A 17,166-nucleotide genomic window follows, 5' to 3' on the forward strand; every position below is an offset into this window, starting at 1 on the left:
CCCATCCGCTTTTCTGTACTTTTGATTGGCACAAATCCCAAGAAGGGCATCTCATCTGTGTGTAAGAAGTACAACGGCGACTAACGGAAGAGAAAGCACATTCAACCGTCCAGATATGTCAAATATCCGACGCCACATATAAAATTGGAAGATTACCGGGAAAGAATCTGGCGTGTCGGTACCGACAGTAGTTTTGAACTTTGACCGGGAGGGTTACCGGGAGTGAGAGGTGACCGGGTCCGCCAAATTTTATGTTTTACCGGGTCAGGAAGGTTTTGTTGGGCCCTAACCCGTCGGTGCGTTTATTTTTGACTCTCGTGAGTCGTGACAAACTCCGTATCTCTGACCGTTCTCAGTTGTTTTTTCCTACAAAATTCAAAATCACCTGTGTCTTACTTAATCGTAAATTAAATCATTCAGATTAAATATTAATTTTAATAATCACTTAGTATGACGATTTAATAGTATTCTTCTTCATTTGTAAGGGTGAGGTTTTAAGTTCGATTTTTACCAAAGAAGATTTTTTTTTTTTGAATAAATGTTATTATCTACATTGAGGAAGTAGGAAAGTAAGCTAAGCCTCACAATGAGCTATCAATTATGTGATTTAAGTTCACATTTGGTAAGAATCGAACCTAAGACCTCTCACTTACAAGTGAAGAGGAATACCACTCGACTGTAATACTAAGAAGCAGGCCAAAGGTGAATTTGAACCACATAATTACCAGCTCATTTTGGGCTAAGCCCACCTCTTCTCTTAGTATAGAAAATATCGTTTTTCAAAAAATAATAATAAATAAATAACAATTTTAATGGAAGATTTTATTTTCTAGCAAAAAAATCAAATAAAAGTTTTGAGGAAAACTACGAATTTCTTTCCATTTTATTTGGGCTAAGCTATAAATTGTGCACAAATATACTTATAAGCATAAGAACATTAAAGTTTTCTCCCTTATGCACATAAGCCACATGCCTCCGATGCCAATGTCATAAATTATCGTCGGCCACCGTCATTGTGGCTAAAAAAAATTTCGATCGCCAAAAATTTCAAATCATAGTTCAACAGTGACTTCAAAAATAATATGCGCAACTTTTTTTTATCTTCAATAATATTTTTGTGAGTTTATTGTGTGTGTGTGTGTGTTTTTTTTTACATATATACACACTAAAGTTAGAGAACTTAGGAGAAAATTCATTACTTAACATGTTTTTCTAAGGTTACTGTTGGGTAGTGATATTGAAATTGAACAATTTGATTGGCTGGTCGCTAAAAAACTTGATCAATTGATCGGAGGAAAAAATTGGTGAGTCGAAAAATGTGGTAGGATTGAGTGGCAATCATGTAACTATTTTGTATCGTATAGTATTAGTAGTGTTGTAGCCTATTTTATCTGATAAGGTTAAGGGGGCCGGCGACCAGGAGAAGAGAGATTGAGAGATATATTTTTGTAGAATTGTAGGGGAATATGTGTGTTGTCCCTTCTACATAGCACCTTTATTCATAGTAGTAGAAGGAGAGAAGAAATTTCTTCATCCCCAAGGAATACAAGTTGTAATAGGAAATGATAACTAGAATCAAATCAAATCTAATTTAGGATTTACACAATCACACTTAAACTAGGAAAGTTTACAACACTCCTCCTTGAGTGTGTAAATACTCAAGGTAGATTTACCATGATGCAAAAGTTGAGGAAGTCGACTCGTCAACATTGATTCTAAGAAACAACACTTATTCTCAATAAGGTAGGAACTTGCATAAGTAGTAAGTCTCACTAAAAAAACCCTAAGGCTATGGCAAAAACCCGAATAAGGACAAAATCCATAGTCTAAGGAAAAATGGGTGAGAAATGCAAAGTCCAAAGAAACGTCTACGAGACGTCATTATGGATATGACCAACCCAAGATGGGTGTCTCGTTAAAACCTAGTTAGGTAGTAAAAACCCAATGGGAAAAATGCTCTTGATCGTAGGGAAAAAGAGTACATTAAGATCAAGCAAGTATCTTCAAGATACTTCCCCTGAGTTTGACACAATTCCAAAGAGAAATAGCAATGTTACAACTCAGAAAATTCACGCATACCAATTCCATGAACAAGCTTCTGAAAAGTCATTTTTGGCAATGATTTTGTGAAGAGGTCGGTCAGATTATCTTGTGAACGGATTTGCGTGACTTCAATATTTTGATGCTCTTGTTGTTGATGTGAAAAGAAGAACTTTGGCCCGATGTGCTTGGTGTTGTCTCATTTTATGTAACCCTTCTTGAGTTGTTCGATGCATATTGCGTTGTCTTCAAAGATCGTCGTCGGGACATCAATGGCGGGATAAAGATTGCAAGAGCTTCGAATATGACCCACCATTGCTCTCAACCAAAAGCATTCATGAGTTGCTTCATGTAAGGCGAGAATTTCAGCATGGTTAGACGAAGTGGCAACTAAGGTTTGTTTAGTTGACCTCCAAGAGATTGCGGTGCCTCCAACGGTAAAGACATAACTCATTTAGAACGCGCCTTGTGCGGATCAGACAAGTATCCTGCGTCGGCATAACCAACAAGGCTAGAATTGACTCGAGAAGCATGAGGTGCGGCATCACTTAAGGATCTATAGGGATAGAACAAGCCCAAATCCGTAGTACCTTTAAGGTAACGGAAAATGTCTTTCACGCCAGTCCAGTGTCTGCGTGTAGGCACATTACTGTATCTTGCCAAAAGATTAACAGCGAAGAAGATGTCGGGTATAGTGCATTGAGCTAAGTACAATAAAGCGCCTATCGCACTTAGATAAGGAACTTCAAGCTCTAAAATCTTTTCATCATCCTCCTTCAGACGGAAATGATCTTTGTTTGTACCATACTTGACCAATCCCGAAACTACCGAGCACCGGCCAACGCTATACTGTCAAGGACCCAGAAGAGTTCCCCTCCGATCAGGAGACCAATCACTACTCGACACGTGTCAAGATTAGAAGCCAATCAGAGCGCAGCACGTGTCGACATCAAGAACCAATCATAACATGACACATGTCAATGTGACAAAGCTACAAGTTTTTCTATAAATAGGGGTCATTCCCCCACAATATTGCCTAATGCCATTTGTGTTAAATCATTCACAAGAACTCACTAAATTGAGAGCTTGATCCTTTGTACTTGTGTAAGCCCTTCACTACTAATAAGAACTCCTCTACTCCGTGGACGTAGCCAATCTGGGTGAACCACGTACATCCTGTGTTTGCTTCTCTGTCTCTATTCATTTACGTACTTATCCTCACTAGTGACCAAAGAAAACAAGCGAAGGTCACAAAACCTGACACTTTCTGTTGTACCAAAGTCTTCGCTGATTTTGTGCATCAACATTTGGCGCCGTCTGTGGGAACGACACTTATTCCTACTCTCTTCAGCTGTGTCAAGCTGGTTTCTATCATTCGTACACTTTCTTTTGACCAGGCATCCCTCTCCAACATGGGAAGCGAAGGAAGCCACAGCACACAGAATGACACCCCCCTTGCACATAGTGCGAAGCAACGAAAGAAGGAAGGAAAACGAGTTCTTCTTCAAGCTAAAGTCGATGAGTTGGAAGCTCAGAACAACAAGATAGCAATGAGGAATGAGGTCCTCTAGGAGCAATATGAGAAGCTCTTCGAGACACTCCACGAAGCTAGGCAAGCTCAGACACGCGAGCTTGTTGCCCCCGTGGAAGTCAACCATCAACTGGGTGCCCTCCAACATGGAGGGTCACATGCATTCGACATAGATATCCCTGATAGGGAACAGATTACCCCTCGACTTGATAATCAACATGAGGCTTCTCTTAACCCAGTTGCTTCGACCCGAACCATGAGAAGTGGAGGGAGACACCTCTTTGCTGAAGGGGCAGAAGGATCGAAAGCCGTCTTTCGCGATTGTCGGGATTTCCTGAAGCAACGTCGAGAGAATTCCATCCATATAAGCTCAAAGATCAATGACCCAAGGATTTCTGAGAGACTCGGTCCCCTGCCACGGCCCGAGCCGGCCACCAATTTGGGGAAGGGGCAACAAGTCCTAGAGAGACATGAGGGTACAGGGGACTCAGAGGTGTTCCGACAGACATACCCTGGAAGCCAGTACATCGAGTCCAGGGAAAAATCACATGCCCTTGATCAAACCTTCCTAATTCCAAGAGGAGATGGAGATTTACGAAAGAAAGCTCCAGTGGCACATAACTCCGCTCAGGACCCCCTTGTCCTACAGCTTCTTGAGGAAGTAAACAAGTTGAAGGCTGAACGTCAGGCTGAAATACCTGACTGGAACCAACCCAGGCCTGGCCCTCTTACAAGGAGGATCCTCAACACCCCCCTTCAAGCAAAGACAAAGCAAAAGCTTGGCTTGCAACTTTATACTGGAAAAGAGGACCCGATTGAGCACCTTAACCTCTTTGAGTCCACCATGGCATACCGGATGCACACCGACGAAGAGCGATGTCTTCTCTTCCCCTCCACCCTCTCTGGCGGAGCTCTAAATTGGTATTGTCGTCTTACACCTGAGACGGTAGACTCATTTGAGGAATTGAGGAAACTATTTGTTTCCCAACACATTTTCCAAACCGATCGCTTGCACTCTGCAGATGACCTGTACACTATCCGCCAGAAGCCAGACGAGTCATTACGTATGTATGCTGGCCGCTTCAGCCATGAATACTCCCGGTGTGCCGAGGCAGACGACAAGACTGCCCTCAAAGCCTTCACGGCAGGCCTACGTGATTGTTTCTTTAAATACATGATCAATGCCAATACTTGGAAGACTTACTCTGAGGTGATGGCGCAGGCTTATAACCATGCCTCCGCCGAGGCAAAGACATATCAGGAGAAACCCCCTACAACCATCCTTTATCAACAAGTGGGAGGTGGAAGCCAGACTCACCTAAATGAGAAGACCTCAACTTTCCAAACAGCAGTGGCACCTCCCCATGCCTTGCATAATGCTTCGCCGAATCAACAGACATATCAATTTCAAGGCAAGAGGAAGGATTTCCATCCTCACCACTCTCATTTCAGTAAAAAGAGTAAGGGACACTATCCCGATAACCAAGGGTATCGCCACAATAACGCTCGCCCCCAGGCAGTCAATGCAGTGGGTCAAACCCGCGTCAAGATACCCCCTACCCCAAGGTATGAGACATACACGCCCTTGAATACCACATGCGCGGCCATTTACCCCAGCATAGCTCACCTGATACCAAAGCCAAAGCCGAGGCACCCAGATTACACGCCCCCGAATAACGCGGGCATGTTTTGTTGCTACCATGAGCATAACGGCCATGATAGCGAGAAATGTATCATCCTCCGTGATCGTATTGAAGCTTTGGCACGAGAAGGAAAAATTGATCAATTCCTTCTTCACCCTCAAAGGGATAACCGTAACCAACGCCAGGTGAATGTCATATATTCCATAAGCGGCGGCACACCCATATCTGAATCTTCCAATAGGGCCATGAAAAACAGTGAACGAAGTCTGAGGCCTGGTCACCAAGTGTTTCACGTGGAAGACATCAGGGGAGGGAAGTATCAAAAACCTAACTGGGATCCGATATGTTTCTACCCTGAGGAAGAAAGAGGCATCATCTACCCTCATAACGACCCATTGATCGTGGAGGCTCACATAGCCAACTTTGATGTTCGACGAATCCTCGTAGACACAGGGGCTTCGGTCAATATCATGTTTGCCGAAGCTTTCAGGGCACTCAGTGTAGCTGAACACTTGCTCAATCGCTCGATTTCTCCTCTGATAAGCTTCTCCGGTGATATCGTGCAACCCTTAGGGAGCATACATTTACCCTTTACTATTGGTACAGGCCCTTACACGGCTACCATTACCACTAACTTCCTAGTGGTTGACTGCCCAACGGCATACAATGTCATCTTTGGGCGCACAGGCATCAATGATCTCAAGGCTATGGTATCCACGCATATGCTGTTGATGAAATTTCCAACCCCCCATGGCAACGGCTACATCAGAGGAGATCAGCTTAGTGCACGATCATGTTACAACACTTCAGTTAAGCAACAACACTTGCCCGGACCCAAGGAAACCCTGTCTGTACATGACCAAGTCACAAAGACCAGCCTAGATGAAGCGAACTTGGATCTTCCTGATAGCAACAATCAACCCGATGATCCTCGAGATGACTCTTTCACCCAGCAAGCCCAACCTGCTGAAGAGTTGGAGAATGTACCTATCTCAAGAGATTATCCAGATCGCATGGTGAAGATTGGTACCACATTGTCACCACCCCTTCGGTTAGCATTGATATCTTTTTTGAAAGAGAACACTGAAGTCTTCGCCTGGTCATATGAGGACATGCCAGGCATCTCTCCCGATGTCATCTGTCATTGTTTGAGTATTGACCCCAAGATCAAGCCGGTGAGACAGAAGCGAAGATCTTATGACGCTGAACGATACGAGGCAATGAAAGCAGAAGTTGAAAAACTCAAAGGCATAGGCTTTGTCCGCGAAGTCAATTACCCGACATGGGTAGCAAATGTGGTCCTTGTTAAGAAAAATCCGACCAAAGAAAGTCTTTTGCTTCAAAAGGTCTTGTGGAGAATGTATGTTGACTACACCGACCTAAACAAAGGGTGTCCGAAAGATAGCTTCCCTCTTCCTCTTATTGACAGACTTATAGACTCTACGGCCGGGTGTGAACTCCTGAGCTTCATGGATGCTTACTCAGGATACAACCAAATCCTCATGAACCCTTCGGATCAAGAACACACAGCCTTCACTACCGACAGAGGACTATACTGCTATAAAGTCATGCCTTTCGGCCTAAAGAATGCAGGAGCGACTTATCAGAGACTAGTCAACTCAATGTTCGCCGAGCAGATTGGGAAGAGCATGGAAGTTTACGTTGATGATATGTTAGTCAAGAGCAAACATGCTGACCAACACATCACCAACCTATCTGAAACTTTCACTATTTTGAAGAGGTATCGAATGAGGTTAAACCCCAACAAATGTGCCTTCGGCGTAGGCTCTGGCAAATTCTTAGGTTTCATGATTAGCCAACGAGGCATTGAAGCTAATCCCGAGAAGATCAAAGCAATCCTCGACATGAAGGAACCGGTAACTTCAAAGGACATCCAGAGCCTTACTGGCAAGGTGGCAGCCTTAACCAGGTTCATTTCTAAGGCCACAGACAAATGTGCTCCCTTTTTTAAAGCACTTAAGGGAAGTAGGAAGTACATTACATGGACTGATGAATGTGCCGAGGCATTCAAAAACCTCAAGGAGTACATGAGTAAAGCCCCTCTACTCTCCAAGCCCGAGGTAGGAGACATTCTCATTATCTACCTATCGGTATCAGCTTCAGCCGTAAGTTCCGTTCTCATTCGAAAGGATGGGAATATTGAGCGACCTGTCTACTACGCTAGCAAAACCTTACAAGATGCGGAGACACGGTACTCTAACATTGAGAAATTGGCTCTGGCATTGGTCATGTCTGCTCGAAAACTCCGCCCTTACTTCCAAGCGCACTCCATCATCGTGCTTACCAATTATCCTCTTCGACAGATACTCCAAAGTCCTGACACTTCAGGGCGAATGATCAAATGGGCAATAGCGTTGGGTGAGTTTGACATCTCCTACCAACCAAAGCCAGCTGAGAAGGGCCAAGCAGTGGCAGACTTCATTGCCGACTTCACATATCCGGTTGACATTGCTTCTACACCTGAAGCAGTGGCTTCATTACCCCCGGAAGCTCAGAAGATAGAACCAACAACCCCAGCATGGAGTCTGTATGTTGATGGCTCATCCAACCAACAGGGCTGTGGAGCGGGACTAGTCTTGACTACACCCGACAAAGTAGCAATGGAGTATGCTCTTCGTTTCAAATTCAAGGCATCAAATAATGAGGCCGAGTATGAAGCCCTTCTAGCAGGATTACGTTTGGCCAAACACCTCGGGGTTAAACAAATTGATATTTTCAGTGACTCCCAATTGGTGGTCAACCAGGTTACCAACAACTTTGATGCTAAGGACAGCTCCATGGCAGCATATCTTGCGCAAACACAACTTTTGCTCAAGCACTTCCACTACCAGATCACCCAAGTTCCTCGAGCGGCAAACAGTCATGCAGACGCCCTGGCTCGCCTCGCCTCGGCTGTGGAAGACAAGATTGGAAGAAAAATTCATGTCGAACTGTTGGCAACACCAAGCACCATGGCCGCAAAAGTATGCAACTTACAACAGGGGGATAGTTGGATCACCCCGATCTATAATTTCCTTGCTCATGGCACCCTCCCAAATGATAAAGTCCAGGCTAAGCAAATTCGATACAAGTCTACCCGCTACCTGATCATCAATGATCAACTCTATAAGCGAGGTTTTAGCCTGCCATACTTAAGGTGTCTTACGCCTGCCGAGGCGGAAATCGTCCTTCGGGAAATACATGAGGGAGTTTGTGGAGATCATGCTGGATCTCGGTCCCTAGCACACAAGACTTTTCGCCAAGGATATTACTGGCCAACACTCCACCAGGATGCCATCAAAGTATCCCGCTCATGTGACAAATGTCAACGATATGCGGCTATTCCTCATTCCCCTCCAGAGCCTCTTACTCCTATGATCAGCCCTTGGCCCTTCGCCCAGTGGGGACTTGATTTGATCGGCCCAATGCCGGCAGGGAAGGGCAAAGTCTGTTACGCAGTCGTTGCAGTGGACTACTTCACAAAGTGGGCCGAAGTAGAACCCTTGGCAACCATTACTGAGGCAAAGATAGAAGACTTCGTGTGGAAGAACATCCTTTGTAGATTCGGCATTCCCAATGCGATAGTCACTGACAATGGGCGACAGTTTGACAACAAGAAGTTCAGGTTGTTCTGCTCTAAGTTCAACATCAACTTATGCTTTGCCTCTCCAGCTCATCCCCAGTCTAATGGACAAGTTGAGGCCATCAACAAAATAATCAAGCGCACTTTGAAAACCAGCTTGGACAAAGCTAAAGGCTGTTGGCCAGAATTTGTACCCCAAGTTCTTTGGTCATATCGCACTTCATATCGGACTTCAACAGGAGAAACTCCATTCTCACTTGCCTTTGGCACAGAGGCGGTTGTCCCTGTTGAGCTCGAGCAAGCAACATTCCGAGTCCAGAACTACATTCAAAGTGAAAATGACAAACAACTCACCCTCAACTTGGATTTAGTCGAGGAACACAGAAACCAAGCTCACTTGAGGAATGTCACCTACAAGCAGCGCATCTCCAACTATTATGACTCTAGGGTCAAGCCTCGTTCTTTCAAAATAGGAGACTGGGTCTTAAAGAAAAGATTACTCTGCGACAGAGTCCCGAGTGAAGGCACACTTAGTCCAAACTGGGATGGACCGTATGAAGTCATTGGCATCAGTCGCCCTGGCTCTTACACACTTAGAAGCTCTGATGGCAAGACCCTTGGCCATCCATGGAACGCTGATCACTTGAAGTACTACTACAAATAGACTCACGATGTACAAGTGTTGAGCTATAGCCGTTCGGCATCCTATGTAATGAAGGCCATTTGGCAATGAATTCAATAAAGAGTCACTACAAAACAAGCAAATGAAGACCGTGTCAAGCGCCAAAAAAAAAAAAAAAAAACAAAACAAAAAAAAAAAAAAAACAAAAAAAACAGCTTCATCCAAAAAGCTTCACCCGAAAAGCTTCACCTCCAAAGCTTCACCCACAAAGCTTCACCTAAAAAGCTTCACCCACAAAGCTTCACCCAAAAAAAAACTTCACCCGAAAAGCTTCACTTAAAAAAGCTTCACCTACAAAGCTTCACCTAAAAAATCTTCACCTAGAAAGCTCCCTCTACATACTTTCACCATCAAAGCTTCACCATCAAAGCTTCACCTAGAAAGCTTCATCTACAAAGCTTCACCATCAAAGCTTCACCTAGAAAGCTTCATCTACAAAGCTTCATCTACAAAGCTTCACCATCAAAGCTTCACCATCAAAGCTTCAACACCAAAGCTTCACCTACAAAGCTTCAACACAAAACCTTGCTCCAAATAAACAAATTTTGTTCACAAAACCCAAGATGCCCTTGAACTTGTACAAAAACACTTGGGTAAACATAAACATTTTTTGTTTTACACCCACAAGGGCCCAAAATTTTCCTTCTTATTTATTCACTTATATATGTTCCCAAACATATTATAATAGATCCAACAACAAGCCAAAGTCCCAAGTTTCATGATGGACAAAAGTACAAGCAATTCATCAATAATGAAGGTGCTACAAAAATTGGAATCTGCCCCAAAATAGAAATCCAACCCAAGAGACTTTTTCTCTCTCTCCCTCTTCCGCCTCCTTTCATCTATCAAATTTCTGCAACCTCTGCTCTTCTCCAATGGAGCTGAATTTTGGACACCCTATAGTTCTTGAGCATATGAACAACTTTCAAGAAGGAACCATTTCTGTTTGAGCGACGGAAATTAAAGTGTTGAAGCTCCAAACATGATAGTCGGCTTCTTGCAGATTTCGAAGCTGTTGTGATGTTTCGAAGATCTGGAAATATTTAACCGTTAGTTCATCCTGAATTTTTGATATGTTATAAAAGAGTCGATGAGGAACAACTTCAATGAAGAAAGCATACCGATCTGAACAAGAGAAAATGGAGTTTCGAAGCTCACAACAAATCTGACGGGTTGACAGAAAAATAATAACCAGTCATTCATCATACCTGGATTTCTGGAGTTATACTGCTCCGAGGGATCTCAAATTTGGATATGTTGTAGTTCACGAGCTGAGGAACAACTTCAATGAAGAAAGCATACCGATCTGAACAAGAGAAAATGGAGTTTCGAAGCTCACAACAAATCTGACGGGTTGACAGAAAAATAATAACCAGTCATTCATCATACCTGGATTTCTGGAGTCATACAGCTCCGAGGGATCTCAAATTTGGATATGTTGTAGTTCACAAGCTGAGGAACAACTTCAATGAAGAAAGCATGCTGATCTGAGCAAGAGAAAATAGAGTTTCAAAGCTCACAACAAATCTGACGGGTTGACAGACAAATGATAAACAGTCACTCATCATACCTGGATTTATGGAGTTATACTGCTCCAAGGGACCTCAAATTTGGATATGTTGTAGTTCACAAGTTAGGGAACAACTTCGATGAAGAAAGTATGTTGATCTGAACAAGAGAAAATGGAGTTTCGAAGCTCACAACAAGTCTGACGGATTAACAGAACATTGATGAACAGTTACTCATCATACTTGAATTTCTGAAGTTGTACTACTCCGATGGATCTCAAATTTGGATATGTTGTAGTTCACAAGATAAGGAAAAACTTTCATGAAGACGACTTTGCAATCTGAGCTATAGAGAAAGGTGTTATCTTGCATCCACTCAGGCTGATTAGTGGAAACGAAAAGCAATTCCACCAAAGAAAAGATGAAAAAGAGAGAAAAGCTACTAATTGCACTTGATCTTGTCTAGTCAATAGCATGCAGCATCAAACACACAAAAGTTGGAAATATTTTTAGATAAAGCATATACGAATGTGTGACATCGAAACAAGAATTCGTTACTTTGACAAATTAGTAACACGCGAGACACCTCATTCGGCAACTCTCTTCGCCTGAAGACTTGGGGGACTCCCACCATATGCTACTGCACCTTGATACTCGGCAGTCTCACAACCACTCAGTGACTTGGATTTTTCAAGTCTCCAACCGAGAAGTTTTCCTCACTCGGGAAATTAAGGGAACACTACCTCAAACTACATGCTTCACTCACAAAGCTTCAACAATACAGGTTTCAACAAAAGCAAAAATTCAAAGAACTTTATGAAGAAGGCTTTGGTGTATTTAACACAATATGTTGAAATGAAGCAAAGCTTATTTATTAATATTTTCGATAAGCCACAAATATGTACATATACATGAGTCAAAATAAACAAACAAAAGGGAGCCTTCACAAAGGTTGCTTAGGGGAAGTCTCAGCAGTCGGTAGAGCCCCAGAAAGAGAAAGCACCGGAGGGTGGTTATCCGGAGCCTCAGTACTTGACAAAACCCCAGAAGGAGGAGGCATTGGAGGTTCATCATTTGAAGCTTCATTACCAGGTACAACCCTAGAGGACGAATGCAATAAATGCCTTTGGAACAAACCCACAAACCGCTGATGATCAAGTAAAACCTTACCATCAGATTCCTTCATCTGGTCAAGCTTCCTCTTCATGTTTGTAGCATAGTCATGGGCGAGCCGGTGCAACTGCTTATTCTCATGCTTGAGCCCTCTAATCTCCTGTTTGAGACTCATCACTTCAGCAGCCAATGATTCAACTTGGCGGGTTCTAGCAAATAGGCGTTGGGCCATATTAGACACAGAACCTGCACACTGAACACTAAGAGCCAGAGAGTCCTTAACAGCCAACTCATCAGACCGTTTGGAAAGTAGTCTGTTATCTTTGGGAGTGAGAAGGTTCCTGGCCACCACTGCAGCGGTCATATCATTCTTCATCACAGAATCCCCAACGGTAAGAGGACCAGTAGGGGATATGAAGGATGGGCGCCATATGTTGTCTGGAGAAGGCGTGGTTGTCTCTTCTCCAAGGTTCAAGTCAAAACGACGGTCGGAGGGTCCAGACATTTTCAAATATGTTGAAGAGGGAAGAGGTCAGACAAATCAAGATCTTAGAAGTGCAAGAAATGAGCTTCTACTGGTAGAGATTCAAGTGTGCTGTGGAACTTAATGCCAGCCTCTATAAAAATCTGCACTCGACGGAGCTTCAGAAATCGAAGAGGCGTTTGCTTTCTCAAAAGCTGGGCTGCTCAGAGACCACGAGGGCCGATCTCAGAAATCGAATAGGCGTTTGCTTTCTCAAAAGTTGGGCTGCTCAGAGACCACGAGGGCCGATCTCAGAAATCGAAGAAGCACCTGCTTTTTCAGCCTCGTCAGCACCTGTCACATGCACACTCAGCTTTGCGGAAATTACGGGCAATCTGTCGAAGATTTCTGGTGAAGTAGAAAGCACGTGAATCTTACTGTTCAATCACCGCTCTCCATATGCACCATCAACTCCTCGGGTACCACATATAACTTTGTCAAAGATCTCTGACAAAGTTTAGGCACGAGAATTTCGAAGTTCCAGCTACCCTACTATTACCCATAAGGGTAAAGGAACAGCACCACTGCTTGACAACTGGAAAGTCCCTATGTGTGTCGACCTCCGTGTTTTGCGGCAAGACAGGTTGGCAAGAACGTCCAACCTTTACTCACATTCGAGAAAAGACTCCCAACATAATTACTTTCTCAAAAACCGGAGTAGCACCGCTTTCCGAATCTCGAGAGTCAGATCCTCGACGGGATTGCTTGTTTGAAAACCGAAGAGGCACAACTCTCAGAACTTCGAGAGCCAGATTTCCTTAGATAAAGCTTGTCTGTAATCTTCACACGTAACATCAGCTTTCCAGATACCACATACCACTTTTTCAAAGTGCTCTGACAAAATTAAAACACGTGAAGCTGGCAGCTCCCACTACATTGCTGTGACCAAGAAGGGTAAAGGAATAGCATTACTACTTGTTATTGGGAAATCCCTATATACATTGACCTCCCTCCTCAACGGACAGGCAAACCTGCAAAAATGCTCAACCCTTTCTCGCATTCGAAAAGGCACCCTCAACATAACCTCTCGAAATACTCAGCTTTATTTCCCCCCGATAATACCTCAGCAAATAAGCCACACCAAGAACAAGAGTATCTCATATCATCAGGGTCGAAAGCAAGAGTATCCCATATCATGCTTTCTCCCTATCTTTGTTTTTGTCCTTGTCCACACCTGCAGGACAAGGAGAAAGAGAGCAGTCAGTCGGAACCTGAAATCAAACCTCCAATTTGGAACTGACTGCCTGGAGCCTTTGCCTGGTTGCTTACTTAGCATTGCTCTTGAGTACTCATCCTCAACTGCTGTCAAGGTCACGAATTCCACCGGCAAATACCTCATGACAGTTGATCAGATATTGGCTCTTTACACTGAAGCTGCCAAGCGTGGATGAGTCACTATGAAGGAATGTTCTGAAGGACCATTTAAATGCAAAGGTTGCACACCACTTCTGCCATGCAAAAGATTGAAGCAGAAGGTTCAACGGTGAGCTGAAACAGATCACTACAGCACGACACCTTTCCATACCACATTCATTATTCCGTCAACAGCAAAAGTATCCCATATCATCAAGGTCGAACGTACTCTAGATTTGATGGACTTGTTTTGACCCTCAAATTTTTGAGTCGGCCTTATACTCTGAAGGGCACCAGAAAACCCTCCAGCACAGTTCAAGAATAAGCCTGTGGAAAGTTACTTCTTCAAAAGCAAAAGTATCTCATATCATCTCTTATCCATTTGCTTCTCCTTATCCTGGCAGTTGAATGAGAGACAAGGAGAATGAGAACAATCAACCGGAAGCCGAAGTCAAACCTCTGATCCTGGGTTGCTTACTTGGAAGTTTGACTGCTTACCTTGTCTGTCACCTCTTTCGGCAGATCTCCTAGCTCGGCGACTTGGGGGACTCCTACTATAGGGTTTGTATCACACTTGACTAAGCCCGAAACTACAACTAAGCTTCAAGTGAAATTGATACATTACCTTGTGCGTCAACATCAGCTAAATACACCATTCCCGGATGGAGGAAAAGTACTTCCAGAGAAGGGCAGATGAAGATCAGACCACACTTCGGTACTTAGAAGTTTCGTGATTACTCAAGGGATTGGATCTTGCAAGTCCCCAACCGAGGAGTTTCCCTCACTCGGGAACTTAGGGGAGCACTGTTTGTACCATACTTGACCAATCCCGAAACTACCGAGCACCGGCCAACGCTATACTGTCAAGGACCCAGAAGAGTTCCCCTCCGACCAGGAGACCAATCACTACTCGACACGTGTCAAGATTAGAAGCCAATCAGAGCGCAGCACGTGTCGACATCAAGAACCAATCATAACATGACACATGTCAATGTGACAAAGCTACAAGTTTTTCTATAAATAGGGGTCATTCCCCCACAATATTGCCTAATGCCATTTGTGTTAAATCATTCACAAGAACTCACTAAATTGAGAGCTTGATCCTTTGTACTTGTGTAAGCCCTTCACTACTAATAAGAACTCCTCTACTCCGTGGACGTAGCCAATCTGGGTGAACCACGTACATCCTGTGTTTGCTTCTCTGTCTCTATTCATTTACGTACTTATCCTCACTAGTGACCGAAGAAAACAAGCGAAGGTCACAAAACCTGACACTTTCTGTTGTACCAAAGTCTTCGCTGATTTTGTGCATCAACAATCTTATTTTGTATCTAGCGATCAAACGACCATAGGAGTACTCGAAGGCTTCACTTTATCCTCATTAAAGCGGTGCAACACCTTCTGGTGTAGTTCAATTAATGTACTAGGATTCCATCTGAACATTGCTCTATCTCAAGACCGAGATAGTATCGAGTCTTACCTAGATCTTTCATCTCAAATTATGACTTTAGGTAAGCGGCAGTTCTCGCGAGCTCTTAAAGAGTTCCGATAAGATTTATGTCATCGACATATATTGCAATAATCACAAATCTAGAATGTGACTTCTTAATGAACACAAAAGAGCACAGTTCGATGTTCACATATCCCTGACTAATCAAATACTCACTCAGACGGTTATACCACATTCTTCCGGAATGCTTCAAACCGTAGAGTGAACGCCTCAGCCGAATTAAGAGCGTGTTTCGGGGTTTGAAAATATTTAAACCAATCAATGTAAGTCATTCAGGAACTTTCATGTAAATTTCCATATCAAGATTTCCATAGAGATACACAGTTACTACGTCCATGAGCTGCATACTCAATCTTTCGAAAACTACCAAACTAATAAGGTAGCGAAAAGTAATCACATCTATAACGGGTGAATAAGTTTCGTCATCGTCAATCCCAGGGCGTTGTGAGAAGCCTTGTGCAATAAGACGAGCTTTGTAACGCATAATTTCGTTCTTCCTATTACGCTTCTGAATGAAAACCCACTTATAGCCAACGGGCATCACATGTGGAGGAGTATGGGTTACAGGTCCAAACACCTTCTGTTTTGCAAGCAAATCAAATTCGATTTGGATTTCTTGTTTCCAGTTTGACCAATCAATTCTACGTCGACATTCATCAACGGAACATGGTTCAATGTCATCGCTCAACATGATCTCAATAGTTACTGCAAATGTTAATGCATCATCGACAATCATCTCATTTCTACGCCACACATCATCTAAGCTAGCATAATAAACCAAAATCTCACGATTCTCGGTAGGAGGATTCGTCTCTTCAAGGACGCTTCCATAATCTAGAATTTCCTCATAAGTTGGATATAATGAGTAAGCGATAGTCGGATTCCCAATAGGCTCTTCAGGACCTTGTGCTGTGGATTTCCTCTTTCGAGGGTGTGAATCCTTTTAACCAAAAAGTTTGCCAAGCTTTTGTGTAGGGGCAGATGATTGGCTAGTCGCTAATGTACATGGATCACCAAGATTGGTGCCCCAGGCTTCCAAGAAGGAAGTTCGTCATACATTTGGTACATCCATCTTTGTAGGCGTATTCGCAGCTAGAATATGTGATCTTGTAACTTGTGCTAGATTGGTGAAAGCATTTAGCATGCTTTGGAGATCTAATATGCGCTACACTTCAGTCTCAGATTGAGCGGTGCGGAGATCTAAATGAGACAAAGTGGGGTTGTCCACGATAATTCGCGTCGTTCTTTAGGAACGTTGACATTTTTACCTCCCCCTAATGACGGGAAGACTGTCTTATAGAAGTGACAATCCACGAAACGAGCGGTAAATAGATCGTCTGTCAAAGGTTCTATGTAACGAATAATCGAAGGAGAATCATATCCGACATAGAATCTCATCCTTCGCTGAGACCTTATTTTTATACGTAAGGGCGATGAGATCGGTACATAGACCGCACAACTAAAAACGCGCAGATGTGATATGTCGGGTTCGTATCCGATAACCAACTTAATGGTGTTATATGGTTGTGTCACAATAGGCCTCAGGCGGACCAATCGGAGTGGTCTTAGAACAACGTAAATCCGACCGTGAATCTGTAAGAAAGTAAAGAACACAAGATGTATCGTGGTTCACCCCAATGTTTGGGATACGTCCACACTGATATTGTATTTCTCTGAGAG

At 43.4% G+C, this 17,166-nt stretch overlaps 1 long non-coding RNA gene across 1 annotated transcript; it reads right to left on the minus strand.

The window, feature by feature from the left end:
* Positions 1-10,108: 10,108 nt before the first annotated feature.
* Positions 10,109-10,862, minus strand: LOC126626719 (uncharacterized). The gene is made up of 2 exons (XR_007624771.1): positions 10,688-10,862; positions 10,109-10,512 (listed from the first exon to the last, which is right to left on the minus strand). It is a non-coding gene; the product is annotated as an uncharacterized LOC126626719 (long non-coding RNA).
* Positions 10,863-17,166: the final 6,304 nt, after the last annotated feature.

The sequence above is a fragment of the Malus sylvestris genome, chromosome 1 (genome assembly GCF_916048215.2).
Source record: "Malus sylvestris chromosome 1, drMalSylv7.2, whole genome shotgun sequence".
NCBI classification, from domain to species: domain Eukaryota; kingdom Viridiplantae; phylum Streptophyta; class Magnoliopsida; order Rosales; family Rosaceae; genus Malus; species Malus sylvestris.